The 10,000-nt window shown below is 30.5% G+C and overlaps 1 pseudogene; it reads right to left on the bottom strand.

Moving 5' to 3' along the window:
- LOC118375223 (voltage-dependent T-type calcium channel subunit alpha-1G-like) overlaps positions 1 to 10,000 on the bottom strand; it is a 346,606-nt pseudogene that overhangs the window by 58,056 nt on the left and 278,550 nt on the right.

Genomic DNA, 10,000 nt, shown 5'->3' with positions numbered 1-10,000 from the left:
TCAAAAATGTTACAATAAGTATTTGACCGATTTCTGGCTCCCAGGTGTCTTTTATACAGGTAACGAGCTGAGATTTGGAGCACCCTCTTAAAGAGAGTGCTCCTAATCTCCTCCTAATCTCAGTTTGTTACATGTATAAAAGACACCTGTCCACAGAAGCAATCAATCAATCGGATTCCAAACTCTCCACCATGGCCAAGACCAAAGAGTTCTACAAGGATGTCAGGGACAAGATTGTAGACCTACACAAGGCTAGAATGGGCTACAAGATCGTCGCCAAGTAGCTTGGTGAGAAGGTGACAACAGTTGGTGCGATTATTCCCAAATGGAAGAAACACAAAAGAACTGTCAATCTCCCTCAGCCTGGGGCTCCATGCAAGATCTCACCTCGTGGAGTTGCAATGATCACGAACTACACGGAAGGATCTTGTCAATGATCTCAAGGCAGCTGGGACCATAGTCACCAAGAAAACATTTGGTAACACACTACGCCGTGAAGGACTGAAATCCTGCAGCGCCCGCAAGGTCCCCCTGCTCAGGAAAGCACATATACATGCCTGTCTGAAGTTTGCCAATGATCATATGATTGATTTAGAGGACAACTGGGTGAAAGTGTTGTGGTCAGATGAGACCAAAATGGAGATCTTTGGCAGGAGGAATGCTGCCTATGACCCCAAGAACACCATCCCCACCGTCAAACATGGAGGTGGAAACATTATGCTTTGGGGGTGTTTTTCTGCTAAGGGGACAGGACAACTTCACCGCATCAAAAGGACGATGGACGGGGCCATGTACCGTCAAATCTTGGGTGAGAACCTCCTTCCCTCAGCCAGGGCATTGAAAATGGGTCGTGGATTGGTATTCCAGCATGACAATGACCCAAAACACACGGCCAAGGCAACAAAGGAGTGGCTCAAGAAGATGCAAATTAACTATTTTTAACAAATATGACATTTGTAATATCTATTATTTTGGAACTTTTGTGAGTGTGATGTTCACTGTTCATTTGTATTGTTTATTTCACTTTTGTTTATTATCTTGCTTTGTTAATATTTCCCATGCCAATAAAGCTCTTCAATTGAATTTAAATGAATTGACAAAGAGAGAGAGGGAATTGGAGAGAGAGGGGATTAAAGAGAGGGAGAGGGAAACGGAGAGGGAGATAAAGCGAGAGAGGAAAGCAGAGAGGGAGATGGGGAGAGAGATTGAGAGAGAGAGAGAGAGCGAAAGAGAGAGAGATAAAGAGAGTGAGATACAGAGAGAGAGAGAGACAGGGAAGCGGTGAGGGAGAGGGAGAAAGAGAGAGAGATAAAGAGAGGGAAGCAGAGAGGGAGGGAGAGAGGGGGAGGGAGAGAGAGATGGAATTAAAGAGGGGAACATTGAAGAGAGAGAGGTGAGAATGAGATAAAGAGAGAGAAAGGAGAAGGAGAGAGAGAAGGGGGTAGATAAAGAGAGAGGGAAATGAGAGAGAGAGAGAAGGGGAGATATAGAGAGAGGGAAGCGGAGAGGGAGAGAGAGTGAGATAAAGAGAGAAATGGAAAAGGAGAGGGAGAGAGAGAGAGAGAGGGGGAGAGAGAGAGAGAGATAAAGAGAGAGAGGGAAAAAGATGGAGCGAGAGGGAGAGGGGAAGGGAGAGAGAGATAGAATTAAAGACAGGGAAATTGAGAGGGAGAGAGAGTGGGATAAAGAGAGAAATGGAATAGGAGAGGGAGAGAGAGAGAGAGAGATAAGAGAGAGGGAAACAGATGGAGCGAGAGGGAGAGGGGAAGGGAGAGAGAGAGGGAAATTGAGAGGGAGAGAGAGTGAGATAGAATTATAGAGAGGGAAATTGAGAGGGAGAGAGAGTGAGTGAGATAAAGAGAGAGAGAGAGAGTGAAGCAAAGAGGGAGAGAAAGGGATAAGGAGAGGGAAAAAGGAGAGGGAGAGTGTTGATCCTGTATGTTTTGACAGTCTGCTCTGCTACCATCTGGTGCTTGTGACACACACTCTCTTCCCCCTGCATTAGCATGGAGGCTGCCTCTATGCGTGGGTAGACAACATAGAGGCTGTGGTCGAGTCTGAGCGTGGGTAGACAACTATAGATACACTATAAACTATAGATACACTATAAACTATAGATACACTATAAACTATAGATACAAACTATAGATACACTATCAACTATAGAACACTATAAACAATAGATACAAACTATAGATACACTATAAACTATAGATACACTATAAACTATAGATACAAACTATAGATACACTATAAACTATAGATACACTATAAACTATAGAACACTATAAACTATAGATATAAACTATAGATACACTATAAACTATAGAACACTATAAACTATAGAACACTATAAACTATAGATAAAATATAAACTATAGACACACTATAAACTATAGAACACTATAAACTATAGAACACTATAAACTATAGATACACTATAAACTATAGATACACTATAAACTATAGAACACTATAAACTATAGATACACTATAAACTATAGATACACTATAAACTATAGATACACTATAAACTATAGAACACTATAAACTATAGATATAAACTATAGATACACTATAAACTATAGAACACTATAAACTATAGAACACTATAAACTATAGATAAAATATAAACTATAGACACACTATAAACTATAGAACACTATAAACTATAGAACACTATAAACTATAGATACACTATAAACTATAGATACACTATAAACTATAGATACACTATAAACTATAGAACACTATAAACTATAGATACACTATAAACTATAGATACACTATAAACTATAGATACACTATAAACTATAGAACACTATAAACTATAGATACACTATAAACTATAGATACACTATAAACTATAGATACACTATAAACTATAGATACACTATTAACTATAGAACACTATTAACTATAGAACACTATAAACTATAGAACACTATAAACTATAGAACACTATAAACTATAGATACACTATAAACTATAGAACACTATAAACTATAGAACACTATAAACTATAGAACACTATAAACTATAGAACACTATAAACTATAGATACACTATAAACTATAGAACACTATAAACTATAGAACACTATTAACTATAGAACACTATAAACTATAGATACACTATAAACTATAGAACACTATAAACTATAGATACACTATAAACTATTGATACAAACTATAGATACAAACTATAGATACACTATAAACTATAGATACACTATAAACTATAGAACACTATAAAATATAGAACACTATAAACTATAGATATAAACTATAGATACACTATAAACTATAGATACAAACTATAGATACACTATAAACTATAGATACACTATAAACTATAGATATAAACTATAGATACACTATAAACTATAGAACACTATAAACTATAGATATAAACTATAGATACACTATAAACTATAGAACACTATAAACTATAGATACACTATAAACTATAGATACACTATAAACTATAGAACACTATAAACTATAGATACACTATAAACTATAGAACACTATAAACTATAGATACACTATAAACTATAGATACACTATAAACTATAGATACACTATAAACTATAGATACACTATAAACTATAGATACACTATAACCTATAGATACACTATAAACTATAGAACACTATAAACTATAGATACACTATAAACTATAGATACACTTTAAACTATAGATACACTATAAACTATAGAACACTATAAACTATAGATATAAACTATAGAACACTATAAACTATAGATACACTATAAACTATAGATACACTATAAACTATAGATACACTATAAACTATAGAACACTATAAACTATAGAACACTATAAACTATAGATATAAACTATAGATACACTATAAACTATAGAACACTATAAACTATAGATATAAACTATAGATACACTATAAACTATAGAACACTATAAACTATAGATACAAACTATAGATACACTATAAACTATAGATACACTATAAACTATAGATACACTATAAACTATAGAACACTATAAACTATAGATACAAATTATAGATACACTATAAACTATAGATACACTATAAACTATAGAACACTATAAACTATAGATATAAACTATAGATACACTATAAACTATAGAACACTATAAACTATAGAACACTATAAACTATAGATAAAATATAAACTATAGACACACTATAAACTATAGAACACTATAAACTATAGAACACTATAAACTATAGATACACTATAAACTATAGATACACTATAAACTATAGAACACTATAAACTATAGATACACTATAAACTATAGATACACTATAAACTATAGATACAAACTATAGATACACTATCAACTATAGAACACTATAAACAATAGATACAAACTATAGATACACTATAAACTATAGATACACTATAAACTATAGAACACTATAAACTATAGATACACTATAAACTATAGATACAAACTATAGATACACTTTAAACTATAGAACACTATAAACTATAGATATAAACTATAGATACACTATAAACTATAGAAAAATATAAACTATAGAACACTATAAACTATAGAAAAATATAAACTATAGAACACTATAAACTATAGAACACTATAAACTATAGAACACTATAAACTATAGAACACTATAAACTATAGATACACTATAAACTATAGAACACTATAAACTATAGAACACTATAAACTATAGAACACTATAAACTATAGATACACTATAAACTATAGAACACTATAAACTATAGATACACTATAAACTATAGAACACTATAAACTATAGATACACTATAAACTATAGAACACTATAAACTATAGAACACTATAAACTATAGAACACTATAAACTATAGATACACTATAAACTATAGAACACTATAAACTATAGAACACTATAAACTATAGAACACTATAAACTATAGAACACTATAAACTATAGATACACTATAAACTATAGAACACTATAAACTATAGAACACTATTAACTATAGAACACTATAAACTATAGATACACTATAAACTATAGAACACTATAAACTATAGATACACTATAAACTATTGATACAAACTATAGATACAAACTATAGATACACTATAAACTATAGATACACTATAAACTATAGAACACTATAAAATATAGAACACTATAAACTATAGATATAAACTATAGATACACTATAAACTATGGATACAAACTATAGATACACTATAAACTATAGATACACTATAAACTATAGATATAAACTATAGATACACTATAAACTATAGAACACTATAAACTATAGATATAAACTATAGATACACTATAAACTATAGAACACTATAAACTATAGATACACTATAAACTATAGAACACTATAAACTATAGATACACTATAAACTATAGAACACTATAAACTATAGATACACTATAAACTATAGATACACTATAAACTATAGATACACTATAAACTATAGATACACTATAAACTATAGATACACTATAAACTATAGATACACTATAACCTATAGATACACTATAAACTATAGATACACTATAACCTATAGATACACTATAAACTATAGATACACTATAAACTATAGATACACTATAAACTATAGAACACTATAAACTATAGATACACTATAAACTATAGAACACTATAAACTATAGATACACTATAAACTATAGATACACTATAAACTATAGATACACTATAAACTATAGATACACTATAACCTATAGATACACTATAAACTATAGAACACTGTAAACTATAGAACACTATAAACTATAGAACACTATAAACTATAGAACACTATTAACTATAGATACACTATAAACTATAGAACACTGGTTGTCATTAACTATAGATACACTATAAACTAAATAGAACACTATAAACTATAGATACACTATAAACTATAGAACACTATAAACTATAGATACACTATAAACTATAGAACACTATTAACTATAGATACACTATAAACTATAGAACACTATAAACTATAGATACACTATAAACTATAGATACACTATAAACTATAGGTACACTATAAACTATAGAACACTATAAACTATAGATACACTATAAACTATAGAACACTATAAACTATAGATACAAACTATAGAACACTATAAACTATAGATACTACTATAAACTATAGAACACTATAAACTATAGATACAAACTATAGAACACTATAAACTATAGATACACTATAAACTATAAACTATAGATACACTATAAACTATAGATACACTATAAACTATAGATACAAACTATAGAACACTATAAACTATAGATACACTATAAACTATAGATACACTATAAACTATAGATACACTATAAACTATAGAACACTATAAACTATAGATACACTATAAACTATAGATACACTATAAACTATAGAACACTATAAACTATAGATACAAACTATAGAACACTATAAACTATAGATACACTATAAACTATAGATACACTATAAACTATAGAACACTATAAACTATAGAACACTATAAACTATAGATACACTATAAACTATAGAACACTATAAACTATAGAACACTATAAACTATAGATACACTATAAACTATAGATACACTATAAACTATAGATACACTATAAACTATAGAACACTATAAACTATAGAACACTATGAACTATAGATACACTATAAACTATAGATACACTATAAACTATAGATACACTATAAACTATAGATACACTATAAACTATAGATACACTATAAACTATAGATACAAACTATAGATACACTATCAACTATAGAACACTATAAACAATAGATACAAACTATAGATACACTATAAACTATAGATACACTATAAACTATAGAACACTATAAACTATAGATACACTATAAACTATAGATACAAACTATAGATACACTTTAAACTATAGATACACTATAAACTATAGATACACTATAAACTATAGATACACTATAAACTATAGATACACTATAAACTATAGAACACTATAAACTATAGAACACTATAAACTATAGATACACTATAAACTATTGATACACTATAAACTATAGATACACTTTAAACTATAGATACACTATGAACTAAAGATACACTTTAAACTATAGATACACTATGAACTAAAGATACACTATAAACTATAGATACACTATAAACTATAGATACAAACTATAGATACACTTTAAACTATAGATACACTATAAACTATAGATACACTATAAACTATAGATACACTTTAAACTATAGATACACTATGAACTAAAGATACACTTTAAACTATAGATACACTATGAACTAAAGATACACTATAAACTATAGATACACTATAAACTATAGATACACTATAAACTATAGATACACTTTAAACTATAGATACACTATGAACTAAAGATACACTATAAACTATAGATACACTATAAACTATAGATACACTTTAAACTATAGATACACTATGAACTAAAGATACACTATGAACTAAAGATACACTATACACTATAGATACACTATAAACTATAGATACACTATAAACTATAGATACACTATAAACTATAGATACACTATAAACCATAGAACACTATAAACTATAGACACACTATAAACTATAGAACACTATAAACTATAGATACAAACTATAGATACACTATGAACTAAAGATACACTATAAACTATAGATACACTATAAACTATAGATACACTATAAACTATAGATACACTATAAACTATAGATATACTTTAAACTATAGATACACTATGAACTAAAGATACACTATAAACTATAGATACATAAACTATAAACTAAACTATAGATACACTATTAAACTATAAACTATAGATACACTATAAACTATAGATACACTTTAAACTATAGATACACTATGAACTAAAGATACACTATGAACTAAAGATACACTATAAACTATAGAACACTATAAACTATAGAACACTATAAACTATAGAACACTATAAACTATAGATACACTATAAACTATAGATACACTATAAACTATAGATACACTATAAACTATAGATACAAACTATAGATACACTATCAACTATAGAACACTATAAACAATAGATACAAACTATAGATACACTATAAACTATAGAACACTATAAACTATAGAACACTATAAACTATAGATACACTATAAACTATAGAACACTATAAACTATAGAACACTATAAACTATAGATACAAACTATAAACTATAGATACACTATAAACTATAGATACACTATAAACTATAGATACACTATGAACTAAAGATACACTATAAACTATAGATACACTATAAACTATAGATACACTATAAACTATAGATACACTATAAACTATAGATACACTATAAACTATAGATACAATATAAACTATAGAACACTATAAACTATAGAACACTATAAACTATAGATACAAACTATAAACTATAGATACACTATAAACTATAGATACAATATAAACTATAGATACACTATAAACTATAGAACACTATAAACTATAGAACACTATAAACTATAGAACACTATAAACTATAGAACACTATAAACTATAGATACACTATAAACTATAGATACAAACTATAGATACACTATAAACTATAGATACACTATAAACTATAGATACAAACTATAGATACACTATAAACTATAGATACACTATAAACTATAGATACAAACTATAGATACACTATAAACTATAGAACACTATAAACTATAGATACAAACTATAGATACACTATAAACTATAGAACACTATAAACTATAGATACAAACTATAGATACACTATAAACTATAGAACACTATAAACTATAGAACACCTAAAGATGAAATATAAAAAACCTAAAGATAAAGTAAAGAAAAATAAACTGAGAAAGAAACCAATGGATATAAAGGGTCTTATATTACATGTCTGTACAGACACAGGAGTGTGTGAGAGGTTGAGCATAAGTGGAGAGAGAGAGACCGTGTGTGAGAGGTCTGTGTGAGAGACTGAATGTGTGTGAGAGGGTGTGAGTGACTGAATGTGTGTTCGGTCTGTGTGAGTGACTGAATGTGTGTGAGAGGGTGTGAGTGACTGAATGTGACTGAATGTGTGTTAGAGGTTGTGAGTGACTGAATGTGTGTGTTAGAGGGTGTGAGTGACTGAATGTGACTGAATGTGTGTTAGAGGGAGTGAGTGACTGAATGTGTGTGTTAGAGGGAGTGAGTGACTGAATGTGTGTGTTAGAGGGAGTGAGTGACTGAATGTGTGTGAGAGGGAGTGAGTGACTGAATGTGTGTTAGAGGGTGTGAGTGACTGAATGTGTGTGAGAGGGAGTGAGTGACTGAATGTGTGTGAGAGGGAGTGAGTGACTGAATGTGTGTGAGAGGGAGTGAGTGACTGAATGTGTGTGAGAGGGAGCGAGTGACTGAATGTGTGTGAGAGGGAGCGAGTGACTGAATGTGTGTGAGAGGGTGTGAGTGACTGAATGTGTGTGAGAGGATGTGAGTGACTGAATGTGTGTGAGAGGGAGTGAGTGACTGAATGTGTGTGCGAGGGAGTAAGTGACTGAATGTGTGTGAGAGGGAGTGAGTGACTGAATGTGTGTTAGAGGGTGTGAGTGACTGAATGTGTGTGAGAGGGAGTGAGTGACTGAATGTGTGTGAGAGGGAGTGAGTGACTGAATGTGTGTGAGAGGGTGTGAGTGACTGAATGTGTGTGAGAGGGAGTGAGTGACTGAATGTGTGTGAGTGACTGAATGTGTGTGAGAGGGAGTGAGTGACTGAATGTGTGTTAGAGGGTGTGAGTGACTGAATGTGTGTGAGAGGGAGTGAGTGACTGAATGTGTGTGAGTGACTGAATGTGTGTGAGAGGGAGTGAGTGACTGAATGTGTGTGAGAGGGAGTGAGTGACTGAATGTGTGTGAGAGGGAGTGAGTGACTGAATGTGTGTGAGAGGGAGTGAGTGACTGAATGTGTGTGAGAGGGTGTGAGTGACTGAATGTGTGTGAGAGGGAG

This window comes from Oncorhynchus keta, chromosome 3, assembly GCF_023373465.1.
Source record: "Oncorhynchus keta strain PuntledgeMale-10-30-2019 chromosome 3, Oket_V2, whole genome shotgun sequence".
NCBI classification, from domain to species: domain Eukaryota; kingdom Metazoa; phylum Chordata; class Actinopteri; order Salmoniformes; family Salmonidae; genus Oncorhynchus; species Oncorhynchus keta.
This window is presented reverse-complemented; position numbering and strand designations above follow the sequence as displayed.